The following is an 18,221-nucleotide window of genomic DNA, read 5'->3' as shown; positions in this document are numbered from 1 at the left end:
CGGCTCCACCACTTATCAGCTGGGTGACTTTGGGCAAGTCACTTAACTTCTATATGCCTCAGTGACCTCATCTGTAAAATGGGGATAAAGATTGTTAGCCCCACTTGGGACAACTTAATCACCTTGTATCTCCCCAGTGCTTAGAACAGTGCTTTGCACATCGTAAGTGCTTAACAAATGCCATCATCATCATCATCACTGTTCTTAAGCACTGAGGTAGATACAAAATAATCAGGTCCCACATGGTGCTCCCAGTCTAAGAAAGAAAGAGAACAGGTCTTGAATCCCCATTTTGCAGAAGAGGAAACTGAGACACAGAGAAGTTAAGTGACTTGCCCAAGATCACATAGCAGGTAAGGGGCAGACCAGATTCAGAACCTAGGTCTTCTAACTCCCAGGTCTGCGCTCTTTCCATTAGGCCGCACCACTTATCTTGTCTCCAGTGCTAGGACACATAAGAAGTGTTTAATATACTCTTTCATTATTATTATTTCTAAGAGTTTCTGCTTCTTACACCGCTTCTCTTTGAATGCCACTTGCCATTTATTAACACCCATCTGCCCTTAAGGAGAAGGGGAAGAAAACTCTGGCAGGCCCCATAGTCACCTGGCCCGTTTCATCTCCTCAAGGCTCTCCTTTCAATCGATCGTATTTATTGAGAGCTTACGGTGTGCAGAACACTGTACTAAACGCTTGAGAGAGCGCAGTATAACCGACACATTCCCTGCCCACAGCAAGCACACAGTCTAGACAAAGAAGACCCCAAAGAAGACTCCCGTTTTCCTAGAAAATAATTTCTAGCTTTCCTCTCAATAATCAGGGAAATCCTAGGTTTTACATCTGTCTTTCAGCGTGGGAGTCCTGTCTGTATTAATTAAAATATGATTTTAAAATGACTTGATCTCATCCTGGAGCTCAGGTTTGGCAGAGCTGTGTCAAGTGTAGCTTTGAAATTCCACTAGGTGGCAGTGCTTCTAAGCAGTATTATTCTCTTCTCAGGGTACTTGTTTAGGGGGTTGGTTTAGGGTAAAGGTTAATAGTATTACTATAGTCTATTAAAAAACCAAAATCAATTTTTTTTCTCAAAATATATAAGATTTTCCCCTCTATTGAGCTTCTTTAGTGAAACCAGGATGACCAATTCCATTCAAAAGGGCATTTGTGAAGGAAAATTCCATTTTGGGACCAGGATTAGAACAGGACAAATCTAACACTAAGTGCTGACCTCATGTTACAGGAAATGACGTGAGGCAGGAAGGGCCCACATCTCAGAAACCATATAGAACCAATCCTGTCTCCAAGCATCACCTGAGCAAACTGTTTTCAACATTCCTTTCAGAGTGATTAACATTTTGGATTTTTCCATCCCAGATGCCAGAGATCCTCAAGGGAGCTTAGACAGACTGGCAGTAGGATGAGGGACAAGAGCAGAGGGCAAAATTGCCACCCACAGGGTAATGAGGAAGTAAAAGTTTTCAAGTCCTATCCAAGTCAGTGGGCCGGCGATAAAATGAGTAACAAGGAGGGAGCTTGAAAAGAGGAAATCTGGGCAAGGACTAATTGAGCATTGCAGCCTGGAGGAACTGTGTTACCTGCTGAAATCTGGCCATGCGTGGACCCATCCTGATAAGGGGAGCAAATGCAAAATGTCCAGCACCATTAGGAAGCCACTGCCATGACTATGAGAATGTGATCTCACAGCCATCCCTTCTGTCCAACCCAGACCCAGCACTTTTTAAGCTAAGAGTACCAGTATGAATCCTCCCTATAAGGAGTGGGGACACCTTTCCATCTGCTTTTTTTTTTTTAAGAGTACTTGTTAAGCACTTAGTATGTGCCAGTCACTATTAAGCACTAGGGTAGATATAAGATAATCAGTCTGGAAACAGCCACTGTCCCACATGGGGTTTACAGTCTAAATAGGAGAGAGGAGGCTTTGATCTTCAATTTACTGAATGAGGAAACAGAGGCACAGAAAAAAAATGGTGGCATTTGTTAAATGCTTACTATGTGCAAAGCACTGTTCTAAACTCTGGGGGGATACAAGGTGATCAGGTTGTCCCACGTGGGGCTCACAGTTTTAATCCCCATTTTACAGATGAGGTAACTGAGGCACAGAGAAGTTAAGTGACTTGCCCAAAGTCACACAGCTGGCAATTGGCGGAGCCGTAATTCGAACTCATGACCTCTGACTCCCAAGCCCGGGGTTCTTTCCACCGAGCCATGCTGCTTCTCTTAACTGTCTGTCACTTAACAGAACAGTTAAGTGTCTTGCCCAAGGTAATAGTAATAATAATGCTTGGTAAGTACACTGTTCTAAGCACTGGACTAGATACAAGCAAATCAGGTAGGATACACTCCCTGTCCTACATGGGGCTCATACTCTTATCCCCATTTTACAGATGAGGTAACTGAGGCACAGAGAAGTTAAGTGACTTGCCCAAGATCACACAGCAGACAAGTGGCAGAGCTGGGATTAGAGCTCAGATCCTTTTGGATCTCGGGCCTGTGCTCTTTTCACTAGGTCATGCTGATTCTCTAGATAAAAAGCTAGTTATCTTATTGTTATTAAAGGCCAGGAGGATTCCACTATATTTGTGTCACTGGCCAATTGGTTTGCTTCAGGCTCAGCTTTATACCTGATTCTTTAATGACACTGCCTTTGGCTTTAAAGTGAATAATTAAAAAGAAAATACTCTAAAAGTATGCCCTATCAAGAATATTTCTGATTTTATCCAGTCCCCTTTCCTTTTTTGGTTACTTTCATCTCAGGTCCCTTTCGAGCTAATGTGGAATGCCTTCCATGCATACGTACAGGATACGTATGAAAAGCAGCATGGCCTACAGGCAAGAGCATGGGCCTGGAAGTCAGAGAACCTAGATGCTAATCCCGGCTCTCCCAATCACTTTCTGTGTGACTTTGGGCAAATCACTTAACTTGATAGTGCCTCAGTTCTGTTCTCAGTCCTCCTAGTCACTTGTCTGCTGTATGACCTTTGTGAACGCTCTTAACCTCTCTGTGCCTCAGTTACCTCAACTGTAAAATGGGAATTAAGACTGTGAGCCCCACATGGGACAACCTGATTACCTTGTATCTACCCCAGTGCTTAGAACAGTGCTTGGCATATAGTAAGGGTTTAACAAATACTGTCATTATTATTAGATTGGAAGCTCTATGTGGAAGAGTGATGATGTCCACCCTAATTAACTTGTACCTATCCCAGTGCTTAGAACAGTGTTTGACCAATAGTAAACACTTAACAAATACCATAAAAAACCAGCCCAAAACATGATAGGTCTGGGCAGATAATTAGAGACATCAGATAGGTAGCAAGAAGCTAACTCTCCTGGTCATTCTGCACTTAGAGACTCTGAAAAAACATCGTTTGCACTGTTATCTTGGTAAAAACCAAGATACTAAAACAATTTTCCAGAACACCATTTGAAGGACTTTATAAATGATAATTATACAGGGATTGTTTGCAAGTTAGGAAGCTGCTTAACTCTCTTAGGGCACTAGAGTTCTGTTTAGAATTGTAGAAATATAGAGCTGGGGTGGATCAGCCAATCCATCAGTCAAATTTATTGATCACTCACTGTGTGTTGATCACTGTACTAAGTTCTTGGAGGAGCATAATGTGATTTTAATAAGGCCCTGAAGGAGAGGAGAATGATCATCTGTCACATATCTTCATGTGGGGAGGGGAGGAGTTCCAGTCCAGAGGCAGGATGTGGGCAAGGGGTTGGTGGCAAGAAACTTCCACAGATCCTGCCTCTGGTCTAGTGATTAACTGCATCATCATTGACTAAGAGCAGGTGATTACCAGAATCTATTAATCTCTTAAAAATATCCCCTGGTTGAGTCTCTACAAGTTTCTACTGGGTCAAATTTCTTAGTCCCATGTTTAAAAACCTTTGATAGTCAAAGAAATCTTCCTTTTGTCTAGCTGAAATCCCTCCTGCATTCATGTAAGCCCACATTCTCAGTGAACATAGAGAACAGTGGCTCAGGACCCTACCCATTAGAATGATGGTATTTGTTAAATGCTTACTATGTGCCAGACACTGTACTAAGTGCTGGAGTAGATACAAGATAATCAAGTTGGACACAGTCCATGTCTCACTAAGTAGGGGGCAATAATCAATTCAGTCTTTAGTTAGATCTTCTACAGACTGAACAATTACAATTCATTTTCCAGGTATTGTAGAAAGATGTCTTTATGTTTCAGGATGTTATGTTTTTATTAATGACACATTCACAATCAATTTCTGGCCGAGTATGATCCTCAAGGCTTTTTCTGTTGTTTCATGCCTAGCCTTCCTCAGCCTGGATTTATCTTTTGCCCCTAAGAGCAACACCTTACATTTGTCTCCATTGCAGTTTGAGCGGTTTTGATCCCTTTTCCAAGGATCTGTGTGTCACTTTGAATTTCTTTCCTCTTTTAAAATAACAAGTTTGATCAATTTTGTCTCATCTGCAGATATGATAAGCACATTCACGATTCCTTTGCCAATCAGATAGTGAATAAAGCCAGGACAAGTTTACTCAATTACGTGCAAGATCTTAGCTGTCTTGGGCTGGGGATAACTAAGGCCAGTGGTTCAATTACTAGACACAGTCACAATCCAATCTACATTCTACTCAGTGATGGCACTGACTTCATCTCTGTCCATGGAGCAGGCTATTGCGGATCCATAAGTGACATTTTTGAGGCAAGAAATCCCACAGATTTTCTCCTGCCAAACTATCGAGACAGAATTAAGAGAAGGTGAGAAGCAAGGCAAGCAAGCACCTTGAGGAATCAAAGTTTATCAAGCTTCTTTGCAGCTTGGTTGTTCAAAATGCTCAATATAATACAGTATCTGGAGCCAACTGTATTGAAACTTTTTAACAAAAATAATGACAATTTTGACATGCAAATGTGTACTATGTGCCAAACACTGTACTAACCACTGGGGTATATACAAAATAATCAGATTGGACACAGTCTCTGTCCCATAGGCGGCTTACAGCCCAAGAGAATAAGAGAAAAGCTATTGAGTCTCCACTCCATTTTACAGATGTGGAAACTGAGGTCTCTAGAAGTGAAATGACTTCCCCAAGGTCACACAGCAGACAAGCGACTAAGCAGCGATTAGAACCTAGGTCCTCAAATGCCCAGGTCCATCCCCTTACCAGTAGGCCACATCTCTCTGAAAAAGACCATTACCACTCCTTTTGGGACATCTCTCATCTCATCTGTTAGTATCAGAAACAAATCGACAGTATTTGGTAACTGATATCTTGTAGAGGTTTATGTTTCCTCAGAGGTAGAGTTTTAAACCTCATATAATAATAATAATAATTATGGTATTTGTTTAGCACTTACTACGTGCCAAGCACTTTTCTAAGCTCTGGGGTAGATACTAGGAAATCAGGTTGTCCCACGTGGGGCTCACAGCCTTAATCTCCACTTTACAGATGAGGTAACTGAGGTACAGAGAAATGAAGTGATTTGCCCAAGGTCACACAGCAGACAAGTGGCAGAGCTGGGTTTAGAACCCACGTCCTCTGACTCCCTAGCCTGTGCTTTTTCCACTAAGCCACGCTGCTTCTCTTCCATATCTTTCCAGCCGCAAAACAAAAGCACTTTGAGCCAATACACTCTGGTGAGATATTGTTGGAGTTGACTCATTTCAGATATTTATGTCTGTGCAACTTTTCATTTACTTTTTCTAATTGAAGATTGCACTGTGTTACGGAGCTCCAGCTCCTCTCTCATGCTGAGAGGTAGGCATACTCCATCTATTACTTTCTGTTCAGCCCTCCTAAGGAGATAATTAGGCATTGCAATTGATTGCAATTTATTAATCAGGGAAAGCTGTTGTAGGTTTTTTTCAAAAAATCACAATGCTGAATCATGGATGCTTGGAGGAATGATGGGTACAGATGTGGCAAAGAGGTTAAAATATTGTTGAGTTTACTTCCTACTGCACACCCTACCCCCTGATGTGTCTCACAAAGTGGTTGGTGAATAACAATCTTAAACAGAAGAGGGTTGTTTGCCCAGGAAGTCCAAATGCCTCATGCTGTTATATGCTGCCTAGGTCACAATATACTCTTCAAGGATTCTACCTCAGTTCTACCTCTGCTTCCTCTGTTTCCATTACAGTGCAGTTTTAAACATTTTCTTTGAAGATCTTAGAGCCGGGAAAATACAAAAATCAATAGCAGGGAATATGGACCTGAATTTGTAAATGGCTCTAGCTCTCCATAGTGAGCAAATTAGCTTTCTAGACTACACATTTGAAGTCAAAATCAAATGGAAAGCCAAATGCTCCCTACATTCATGTCATGGGTTCTTCAGGCCATAAGGGAGTAAGGCAACCAGTCTCTTCAGAGTGTCTGTCAGAGACCAGGCAAGGCAGGTGGTGTATAAGAAAAAGTCAAATGCTTAAACTGAGTCAGAAATTCATTCATTTGATTGTATTTATTAAGCATTTTTTGTGTGCAGAGCACTATACTAAGTGCTTGGAAAGTGCAATACAGCAAATAAAAATAAATGGTGATATTTGTTAAGCGCTTACTATGTGCAAAGCACTGTTCTAGGCACTGGGGGATAAAAGGTGATCAGGTTGCCTCACATGGGGCTCACAGTTTTAATCCCCATTTTACAGATGAGGGAAATGAGGCACAGAGAAGTTAAGTGACTTGCCCAAAATCACACACCTGGCAAGAGGCCGATTCAGGATTAGAACCCATGACCTCTGACTCCCAAGCCCGGCCTATTTCCACTGAGCCACACTGCTTTTCTGCAATCCCTGCCTACACAGGCTCACAGTCTAGCTGGGGGGAGACAGACATCAATATAAGTAAGCATGCATCAATATAAATAGAATTATAGATATATACATATATATTCATATATATGAAGTGCTGTGGGGTGGAGAGTGGGAGAAGAGCAAAGGGATTGAGTCAGAGTGACAGGGAAGGGAGTGGGAGATGAGGAAAAGTGGGGCTTAGTCTGAAATGCTGTCTCAGTGTGCATGGGGACCTATTAATCAATACTATTTATTGAGCTCCTACTGGGTGCAGAGCTGGGGCAAGTATCCTAGAATTGCTAGATATTATCCTTGCCTCCAAGAATCTTACAGTGGGGGAACATTAGTGCTAAAATAAATTACAGATGGGGTAAAGTAACAAAGTATAATGATAGGTACATAAGTACTATGGGAAGTTGTGAGGATGTATGTGGTGTGGAAGTGCTGAAATAGCAGTTGGGGGTTTAGGGTGGGGATCAAACAGGAGGACCTCTTGAAAGAGATGTGATTTCAGATGGGCTTTGAAGATGGGGAAAATAATGATGTGTCATATGAGAAGGAAGACAGCATTAGAGGCAAGAGGGATGGTGTGAGCAAGAGGTTGGCCACAGGAGAGATGACAAGGCCCAGTGAGTTGTAGATTAGCTTGAGAGCCTTGATGATTGTGATCTAGGTTGCAGTGGGGGAAGAATGAGGTAAAGAGAAGGGAGAGAGCTTATTGAACCTTATAAGTCAGGAGTTTCTACTTGATTCAGGGAGAAATAAGTAATCACTGAGGTTTGTGAGGAGCGGAAAAATGAGAAAAACAACAGTTTAGAAAAATGGTTTGGGCAGAAGAAATATGGACTAGACAGGAGAGAGAATGAGGACAGAGATCAATGAGGAGGCTGATGAAGTAGTCGAGACAGGATGAATGGTTCCTGGGATCTGGGAAAGGAATACAATGCTTCTGGAACAAGTGGGAAGAGGTGGGGAGGGGGACAGTCTCCCCCACCTCCCCAAGAAATGTTCTGGATTTAGGGGTCCAAATGGCTTTCATATGACATTATGCTGTATGCACACATAATATTTTGATGGCATGGGGAACAATGGCTCAGAGCAGGCAAATTCCTAAAGCCAGCCTTACTTCGAGAAGCAGCGTGGCTCAGTGGAAAGAGCACAGGCCTGGGAGTCAGAAGGTCATGGGTTCTAATCTCAGGTCCATCAGTTGTCTGCTGTGTGACCATGGGCAAGTCACTTCAAAGAAGCAGTGGCTCAGTGGAAAGAGCACGGGCTTTGGAGTCAGAGGTCATGAGTTCGAATCCCAGCTCTGCCACTTAGCTGTGTGACTATGGGCAAGTCACTTAACTTCTCTGTGCCTCAGTTACCTCATCTGTAAAATGGGGATTAAGACTGTGAGCCCCACGTGGAACATCCTGATTCCCCTGTGTCTACCCCAGCGCTTAGAACAGTGCTCGGCACATAGTAACCACTTAACAAATGCCAACATTATTACTTCATGTCTCTGAGCATCAGTTGCCTCATTTATAAAATGGAGATTGAGACTGAGAGCCCCCCCGGGACAGGGACTGTGTCCAAGTCAATTTGCTTGTATCTACCCTAGTGCTTAGTACAGTGCCTAGCACATAATAAGTGCTTAACAAATTCGATCATTATTATTATTAGTGTACCATTAGAATGGTCTGGGGGGTATTAACAGCTGATCATTTCCTGGTTAAATACTTATGACGAATTGTATTTCTGTCCTTGAAAAGATGTCCTTATTCTAGGCTGTAAGCTCCCCCTTTATACTATAAGCTTGTTGTGAGCAGAGAATGTGTCTGTTGTATTATGTTGTACTCTCCCAAGTGCTTAGTACAGTGCTCTGCACACAGTAAGTGCTCAATTAATGCATTTTATTGATTGTTTGATTAACGCCAGCCCTTTAAAACATCCAAGAACTCAAAGAGATTTTGATCCTTGTTTTTGATGGGCCTATTTAGTATCTCTGGACTCCTTTCAGAATATCATTAATGAAGAACTTCCTTTCAGGGTCGCACCTGGAGAGTTTCCAGTATTCTACCAGTCTTGACTATGGGAGGGAGAGACAAGCACAGGCATAACCATTCCATTCCTAGCTTGGGCAGTGGCTAGTGAGTGGAAGGCAATCTGCTACAAGTCAAAACTCACTTATGCTGGGCAGCAGAGGCATGGGAGACAGAGGAGGGCAGAGACTCAAGTTTACTGCTAAGAGGAGGCAATGGTAAACCACTTCTGTATTTTTACCAAGAAAACTCTTTGGATACACTACCAGAACGTTTGCAGATGGAGGTGGGGAGTTCTGGGAGAGATGTGTCCTTGACGTCACGATGGGTTGGAGATGACTTGACAGCATAAGACGAGACAAGAATGAAGAACTCCTTTCTTGTTCCTAATTCCTGATTTCATTTCTAATGTTTAAGTCCTTCTCCCCCTTCTGATCCTCCTCCTGCTCCTCCTTTTGTTCCTTCTCTTCCTCCTCCTCCTCCTCCTCCTTACTCTTTCTGAAAAATAGCAGTATTTAAGGTGTTCTCCTAGGCGGAGTAAGTACAAGTCCAGGAACCAGGGACTAGGCCAAGAACTAGGGACTTAGAACCTAGAAGACCTGGCAGCTGAACACAGAGACTTGGTCTCTTCAAACATTTTTTAAGGGGGATATTGGACCTAAGGATAAACGGGAAGGGAGATCCTCTCTGGTGACTTCACAGCAACTCAAGACTTCAAGTTGAACAAGTGAAAACTGGTTTCCCTGGAAGAAGAATTATGCCATAATTTAGAAAGCTTATGTACTTTCAGTTCTATGCAGGCCATTTCTTGTTTTAGTCTCCATGGGATAAAGTGGTTATGTCAAAGGGAATACCAGGCATATGACTGGGTAAAGATAAACAACACTGGAAGGAAGTGTGAAGACTCCGATCTTTATAGAGCCTAACATAGTTACTTTTACATTAGTGATCTAGCAGAGAAACATTCCCACATTGGTGACTGTATTAATTTCCTGTTGGGTGTAGAGTCCAAATGCATATATTTACTAATGTGGTTTCTGTGATAGAATAAGGTATTTTTACAATATAAAATATCCTGAATCTTCAGGGTAAATTAAATCTTCTCTAGCTGCTCGGGCTGTAGACTGTGTATATATATATATATGTATATATATATATAGCAATTGGAGCCAGCAGTCTGCAAACATATTATGGTTGCTGCATAACTGAAATAGAGGACAGGAGACAGAGGCAATTCCCGAGAATTAGGCTTGTAGACAGGGACAAGGGAGACAGAAATTACACACACTCACACAGACAGAATAATAATGGTATGATTTAGGCATAGGATCACTGGTTTTTTGCTCAAGCCTTTGGCCAGATTAAGGAAGCCAAAGATTAGGGGCTGGTTGCTAATACCTCCTGTGTGTACCTTTGTAGATACTTCTACAAAGTATCTACAGGCTTCTCTGTACAGGGAGGCTTCTCTAGAAGAACACTGGCCATGGCTAGTAGAAAGGGCACAGGCCTGCTGGTCAGAGGACCTGGGTTCTTTCTCACTCAGCCACTTACCTGTTGTTGTGGCCTTGTTCAAATCACTTAACTTCTCTGTGCATCGGTTTCCTCATTTGTAAACTGGGGACTTAATACCTGTTCTCTGCCCTCAGCCTGTGAATCCTATATGGGGCAGGAAATATGTCCAACCTGATTATCTTGTTTTTACTCCAGCACTTAGAAAGATGCTTGGTGCATAGTAAACGTGTAACAAATACATTTTTTTAGGAGAAACAGTATGGCCTAGTGAAAAGAGTATGTGTCTTGAAGTCAGAAAGAGCTGCCTTCTACTCTTGACTCAACCACTTGTCTTCTATGTGACCTTGGGCAAGTCATTTTACTTCTCTGTGCCTTAGTTACCTCATTTGTAAAAAGGGGATTAAGACTATAAGCTAAGTGCAGTGCCTTGTATGTAGTAAGCACTTAACAAATGCCATTAAAAAACAAAAAAAACACATGAAAAAACCTGTCTCTGTGAGCCATCCTGTATTAAGTTATTTAGTCATATAAATGCTGCTTGGTTAATGCATTTCTGGCTAGTTGGCAAGCAACAGTGTCAACCTTCTTGGGAATTCTGTTGTTATCATCATTAGGAAACAGTGTGGCTCAGTGGAAAGAGCACAGGCTGGAGAGTCAGAGGTCGTGGGTTTTAATCTCGACTCTGCCACTTATCAGCTGTGTGACTTTGGGTAAATCACTTCACTTCTCTGTGTCTCAATTACCTCTTCTGGAATATGGGGATTAAAACTGTGAGCCCTACATGGGACAACCTGATTAGCTTGTATCTACCCAGCGCTTAGAACAGTGCTTGGCACATAGTAAGGACTTAACAAATACCAAATTATTATTATATTATTATTAGGTAGTGGGCTGATTCTATGTGATTGTGATGGTTATTTTCCCTCCATTTATTATCTGTTATTCCACTTCAAGATGCAGAGTCCACTGACAAGACAGCCACTGATATATAGTCACCCAAAAACACACATCCTCCAAGAACCACACATTCACATTCACACAGACATTCACACTCTCAGCCCAGGATTTAGCAGAAACTTTAGGAGAAGATAAGAGCCACAGGTAAACAAGGATGTTAAGACATCTGTTACCCCATAGTTCCTGCCATTACTATTTGGCATAGAGCTTGGAGGCTGCCCTTCACTTGGTTCTGCGCAGGTGGGAAGATGCTCAGAGAGTTAAGGAGCAGGTGTTTGTGGCTGCCATTTCACTTGTTGCTTCCCATTTTCAATTTATGCTCCTCTACACTCCACTTCTGCTGACTCCCCACAGTTTCTGCTCTTGGTTCCACTGCTGGGCCACCTGACTCCCCACAGTTTCTGCTCTTGGTTCCACTGCTGGGCCACCGTGACCCAAATCAGAACTTTTGACAGTTTCATGGGCTCCTGGTTAAATAGTAAAATCAAGGGTTGATAAAGGACAAACTGCAGGAAAAGTGAGTCAGTTACTAAGTTTTTCTCTGAGTTGCCTAGAAGCGTATCTTAAAGGACATGTTCTACAAATATATGGGGAGAACATAAACTCTAAGTGGGAGGCTTAAACTTATTTAAAATGATTCTACTTTACTCCATATATAGCCCTACTCCATATTTGTTCTACTTGTATATAGCCCTGTTCCACACTTGTCCTACTTGTATGTAGCCCTGCTCCATATATATCTTTTCATGTTCCAGCCATTCTGATAATACCATCCATCCTTATTCAGCGAAGAGGAAGACTGGAGAAGGATAGAGAAGATTAACAAAAATTTCTTTAAAGTAGTCAATGATATTATTTATGTTTTCTTTTATATTTGTCATTAGATAAATAATCTACAAAACTGCTTAATGATGCCATCAAAGTGTGAGACATGTATTTTTTGAGTTCTCATTTCTGGTTTTGCAATTCTGTGTGACATTTTTGTTATTGGAGCAGCAGACACAGCCTACTCTTTATGAATCCTGTTTGTGTAATAGCTAATGGAGTGAATCAAATTTTGTTGGGTGCATATGGAGTGGCCTTTTTCAAAGTTTCCACGTACATCTTTAGTATTAGGTGAGGGAATACAAAAACAGGATCAATATCAATTCCATTTATAGCCACAGTTCAAACCAACAGACAAAAATCAACAGAACCCTGCATGCATTTTAATAATAATAATAATAATGATGTTGGTATTTGTTAAGCGCTCACTATGTGCAGAGCACTGTTCTAAGCGCTGGGGTAGATATAGCGTAATCAGGTTGTCCCACGTGAGGCTCACATTTAATCCCCATTTTACAGATGAGGTAACTGAGGCACCTAGAAGCTAAGTGACTTGCCCACAGTCACACAGCTAAGTGGCAGAGCTGGGATTCGAACCCATGACCTCTGACTCTCAAGCCCGGGCTCTTGCCACTGAGCCACACTGCTTCTCAGCCTGCATTTTTTATTTTCAATTCATTTCAAACTTTGACCAAATGAGTTGTATTAAAAGCAAAAGCAACACATAGCAGCCCAGCTGAGTGACTGTGGTTGTAATGCTAAGGAGCTCTGATCCATGGCCATTGCAAATCCCTGACTTTCCTAGAAAAAATACCATAATCTTTGGCTAATGAAGTTGGTTGCTGGACTTGGAATAAAGTGGCTGGGGGTTTGTGATGGATGATAGCTGGAAAGATTGCAAACCTATTCTTGGATTTGGGCACACTGCTTCACCACATCAGTTTCTGCACAGCAGTCAACAATGGTAAATCTGGCTCATCCAATTTAATTCTGAAGAGATTAAAGTGGAGATGCTGGAATTCAGCAGCAAACGCTTCAATAGAAAGGCAGATTTGCATGAATAGGAATTAGCTCTGTGAAAGATTAGAGTAGATGTCATTTCATAAGTAATGCTGAATTTTAACCCTTTTACCTTCTAATGATTAAAACTTGAATGTAAATGGGCAGGTTAGCCCATGTAAAAGATTGGCTAAAGCTAGTGTTTCCTTTTCAATTGATTTTAGATGACTGGAGTTTTTACCTTTCTGCTGGTCCAGAGGTCTTTTTAAGCAAGACCTTTTTGGCTAGGTTTCCTAGATTCACTGAGCTGTCAAAAGTTCCAGTGTAATTCATATGTAGTACAATATAGTAACTTGAACTATTAACTATTCATGAATAAGTTATTGAATCCCCATTCTATGTAAAGCATTGCACTAAATGCTTGGGAGAATATATTACAGTAATAAATACCATCCTGCCCTCAAGAAATTTACAGTTTAGAAGGGTACCCACCAAAATGATTTACAGGTTGATAAAGTTGATACAGGTTGATATACATATATATAGTTTAGTGTTCAAATAGTAGGGATTATAAAACAGTAAGCACAGAGTGATTAGTTCATGCAAGTGTCCTTAAGCAGTAGTTATAAGGATAGAATCTTGGGCGTAAGAGAAACAAAATTAATCAGGGAAGGTTTCCTGGAGGAAACACTGATTTCAGAAGAGCTCTGAAGATGGGGAGAGCTCTGGTCTGAAGGATTAGTGGTGGGACATGATTTCAGGTCAGGATAAAGGCATGAAAGAGAAAGAGACAAAATGAGTAATTAACTTGAAAGAAACAAAGAGAATGAACTGCGGTGCAATAGGAAAGTGGATAAGTAGGAAGTGGATAAATGTGTTAAAGCTAATGATTAGAAGTTTCCGCTGGATGTGCAAAGGAATGGGCAACCACTGAAGACCAGTTTTACTGAACTGTCAGCTTCCCAATATGAGTCTCTTAAATGAATAAATCAGCAGCATTTACTGAGGGTTTACCATATACAGGACACTGTACTAAGTACTTGGGAAAATGCAACAGAATTGGTAGACATGTTCCCCGCCCACAAGAAGCTTACGATCTAAAAGAGGGGAATCCAGATTTACTAACACAAAATTGTATAACATCTTTATCGCTGGTGAGGAGGCAGTCAGATGATCACTGTTAGTTGCTGGTAGCCAACTAAGAAATTATTCCCAGATACAAAACAAAAGTTTCTGCCCTTTGAGGAATTGCAAAATCCCAACCTGTAATAGAATCATCCAATCAGATAAAAGGGTCATCCAGATGAACTGAATAAGCTTCCTACCTCCAGAGACAGGAAGTATTTGACAGCATTATGGGCTTTAGAAGTGAAGCTGATAAGAAAACCTTGTTAAAGTTAAAAACATCAAAAAGCTATTCAATGAGGAAAGACTATCTGGAGCCTGTTTTCCTGACAATTGCAAGTAGCTGGCTGCAAAACCCAACTTTCATGTCAGCTGTTTATGCAATGCAGAACTTTGGAATTTATAAATCAAATTTGTCCAGAGCACAGGACTGGGAGTCAGAAGACCTACCTTCTAATCCCAGCTCCACCATTTCCCTACTGTGTGACTTTGGGCAAGTCATGACTTCTCTGTGCCTCAGTTTCATCATTTGTAAAATGGGGAGAAATACCCATTCTTCTTCCTCCTTAGACTAGCAGCTCCATGTGGAATAATTACCATGTTTAACCTAATTATTTTGTATCTACCCCAGTGCTTAATACAGTTCTTGGAATGTAGTAAATACTTAACAAACACCAGCCTGGCTATGTACCTAATCTGGGTCAAGGTGGTGGCCCTTTGGATGGAGAGAATAGGATGGATCTAGGAAAACTGTGAAGTGAAAAATGACAGATTAGGGCAATGGTCTGTTTATGACCAATAAAGGAAAAGGAATCCAGGATGATTTCAAAGTTAGGGGATTCAAAAACATTCAGGATAGTATTGTATTGTGTGGGATAACCTCATTACCTTATTACCACCCCCCTTCCGCCCCAGTGCTTAGAACAGTGCTTGGCACATAGTAAGCACTTAACAAATGCCATTTTTATTATTATAATAGTTGTTAAATAATTACCATATCCCAAGCACTGAAGTAAACACTGGAGCATTTACAAGATAACCAGTTCCCACATGGGGGCTCACATAAGTAGGATGTTAACAGATATCAAATCCTATTTTGGGACTGAGGGAACTGAGGCACAGAGAAGTTAAGTGACTTGCCCAAGCTCACATAGTAGGTAAGTGGCACAGCCAAAATGAGAACCCCAGTCCTGTGACTCCTAGGTCTATGATCTTTACACTAGGCTATGCAGGTGTTCTGTTATCTTTGATGATGAGAAAGGTGGAGCAGATGACTGAAGAAGAAAAATGAGGAGTTCTGTTTTTTACATGTTGATCTCGAGGTGCTGGCAGGACAATGATATGGAGATGTCTTGTAGGCAAGGAGAAGTGTGAGACTGCAGATGTAGGAAAGAGGTTGGAGCTAGTGACATCAATTTGAGAGTCATTCTCATAGAAGTGATAGCTGAAATGGTGGGATCAGATGAGGTCCCCAAAGGAATGAGTATATAGTGAGAAGAATATGGGAGCCAGAACAGAGATCTGAGGGATGTAGGAAAGTGTCTGTTTATTGTAATATTGTACTCTCCCAAGAACTTAATACAGTGCTCTGCCCACAGTAAGCACTCAATAAATACAAATGACTGACTGAAAGGCAGCAGGAGTCAATAACAGAGATGGAGAAAGAGCAGATGGAGAGGGAGGAGGAAAACCAGGAGAGAATATTGGTAATGTCAATATTAGATAGCTTTTCCAGCACGGAATGGTCCACAGTGTCATAAGTCAGTAGCCAATGAAACAACCAGAAACATTTATTGTTACTTTCACCAAAGTATGAACGTAATGCAATACAATAGAATACAATATGCATCCTTGCTAAAACACCTGAGGCTGTCTAAGAATCAAGGTACCGGATTTGCAAGGTGAGAAAGACTGGATTCCTAGAGTTACAGTCAGTATTTTAAAATGAACACTTTAAAAGACTACAGGAAGTTTTTGGATGAAAATAATGATGCATACAGTCCACACTTGGCCTAGCCAACACAAATTACATTATTTGAGGATTTCATCCAGTGTGATTTTCATTCCAGCTCAGCACTCTTCTCTCCCCTTTGGCCCCCAGCCCTTGGCAGGGATCGTTTACTGAGAGTCTGAATGCCAAAAATACTTTCTAAAAATTTCAGCAGACCTTTTGGGGAAAGTAATTACTGGGGAGCAAATAATCTGCTAAAGGTTTACATCCTGCATATCTACCTAATTTTATTTACTCATTTTAATGTCTTACTCCTTGCAGGAGACAGGTTTACCAACTCTGTTGTATTCTACTCTCCAAAAACAGTTAATACGATGTTCTGCACAAAGGACTCAACAAATGTCACTGATTGATTGATCTACATGAATAGGCTGCATCTCTCAGACTTTGTCATTAGAGGCATCAAAACAAGAAGGATGCCATCTAGGCCACATGTGCTCTCTGCCTTTTGAGTTTTGCAAATGCTTGGAGTGTCTGCTCTCTTTAAATGGTTGAATTGGACACATAGGACGTCACTTTAAACGAAAAAGATGACACATTGAGCAAAGTGTGCAGCTCAGAATGCTGCCAATGCCTCCTCCTTCAAATTGATTCAACAGTAAATTATCTAAACTACTCAGTGTGCTTTGGCATAGCATCTTATTAAAAGGAAATTTTAAATAATCTTCAGAGATGGTATTAAAAAAACAGAGGCCAAAATAATAGGCTACTCTTTTTTTCTCCGATTTCTGACATTCCAGACAACAGTGAATTTGTGATAAAGATGAATGGGTACTGTCAAAGTTTTTATTCTTTACTTTTTATTTTCTAGACTAAGAGGATTAAAAGTCAATATAATGCCCCGTGCTTGTTGTGGGAATTATGGGTGCCTTTGTTCAAAGTAAATCTGTTGCAATGATCAGGAGGAGAGGATAAGTCAGCATTTATCTAGTCACAAACTTTCTCTCCGTTCTGTCATTTATTTCACCTCAAAGTGTTCTTTCCTCCTTAGCACATAAACTAATTTTAGATAGGTCGTCATGCAGCATAGTCACTGCTGTTGTTGAAAGAAATCTTAAACTAGGGGAGATTGGTTTTGTGCTTTTCCTCTCTCTCTTCCTCACTGCCCACTTATCTACAGTTCTCATTTCAACCCAACAATAGCTTTGCTTCTATCAGTTTCTTCCGTCTAATCAATAGATCAGCCATTTGTCAACAGAGCTACAGTAAGTTTTACTTCAATGTTCTCATAATTACGTAGATATAAAGAACCGTATATAGGGAAGATGAATACTAACAGGGGAGTGGGAAAGCTCATTATCTACTCACGCTGAGGCACTGCCCTACGACCCTAAAAAGCAACCCCAGATGCAAATCTGCTGAAGATTTGAACCTGTGAGATTACGGATAATGTATCTAGGCAGATTTCATTTCATGCAGTGAAATGCTATTATCATTCGAGATCATGACCCTAATGTGACATTGCCTCTCTTGACATTTTCATTTCACTGATCATTTTCTGAATGTATTCCTGGTCTTTTTTTGGGTGTTTTATCTCTTCCTCTCTGCTGTGCAAAAACTTAGATCTCAATCATAGTCATTTTACTACACCCCTATCGAAATAACAACATTCTCCACTCCCCAAAAGCCTTCTTCTCTTCTTCTATCCTCACCACTATTGATTCACTCAATTGTTTAGATATTTGGCTTGAGGGTCTTTTAAGTCTTGTTTGATCTATGTTGTGGCTCCATTTTCAGGCTGCCTTCTTGCCCATTTACAAATCAACAAGGCTGAACAACTTCAGAGGGATTTTCAATTATTTTGAATGATTTGAATAACTCCCTCCTGCAGCATAAGGAGCTATTGATGTTCCCAAATTGTTGAAAGTATATGACTTTGCTTCATAACCTCACACAAAATCATTCAGTGAAAAAACTATCAGATTAGACTGAGCTTGGCCCAAGCATATAGGTTGAAATGGATGAAA

General features: G+C 41.0%; 1 long non-coding RNA gene and 1 other non-coding gene across 2 annotated transcripts in view; one reads left to right on the top strand and one right to left on the bottom strand.

Moving 5' to 3' along the window:
* LOC103164699 overlaps window positions 1-18,221 on the bottom strand; it is a 74,153-nt gene that overhangs the window by 10,272 nt on the left and 45,660 nt on the right. The gene's annotated exons all lie outside the window — the stretch shown is intronic.
* On the top strand, window positions 8,823-8,960 carry LOC114806918. Its single transcript, XR_003754971.1, has one exon. It is a non-coding gene; the product is annotated as a small nucleolar RNA SNORA7 (small nucleolar RNA).

The sequence above is a fragment of the Ornithorhynchus anatinus genome, chromosome X1 (assembly GCF_004115215.2).
Source record: "Ornithorhynchus anatinus isolate Pmale09 chromosome X1, mOrnAna1.pri.v4, whole genome shotgun sequence".
Taxonomy (NCBI): domain Eukaryota; kingdom Metazoa; phylum Chordata; class Mammalia; order Monotremata; family Ornithorhynchidae; genus Ornithorhynchus; species Ornithorhynchus anatinus.
The sequence above is the reverse complement of the archived record's forward strand: the minus strand, read 5'-3'. Positions and strand labels throughout refer to the sequence as shown.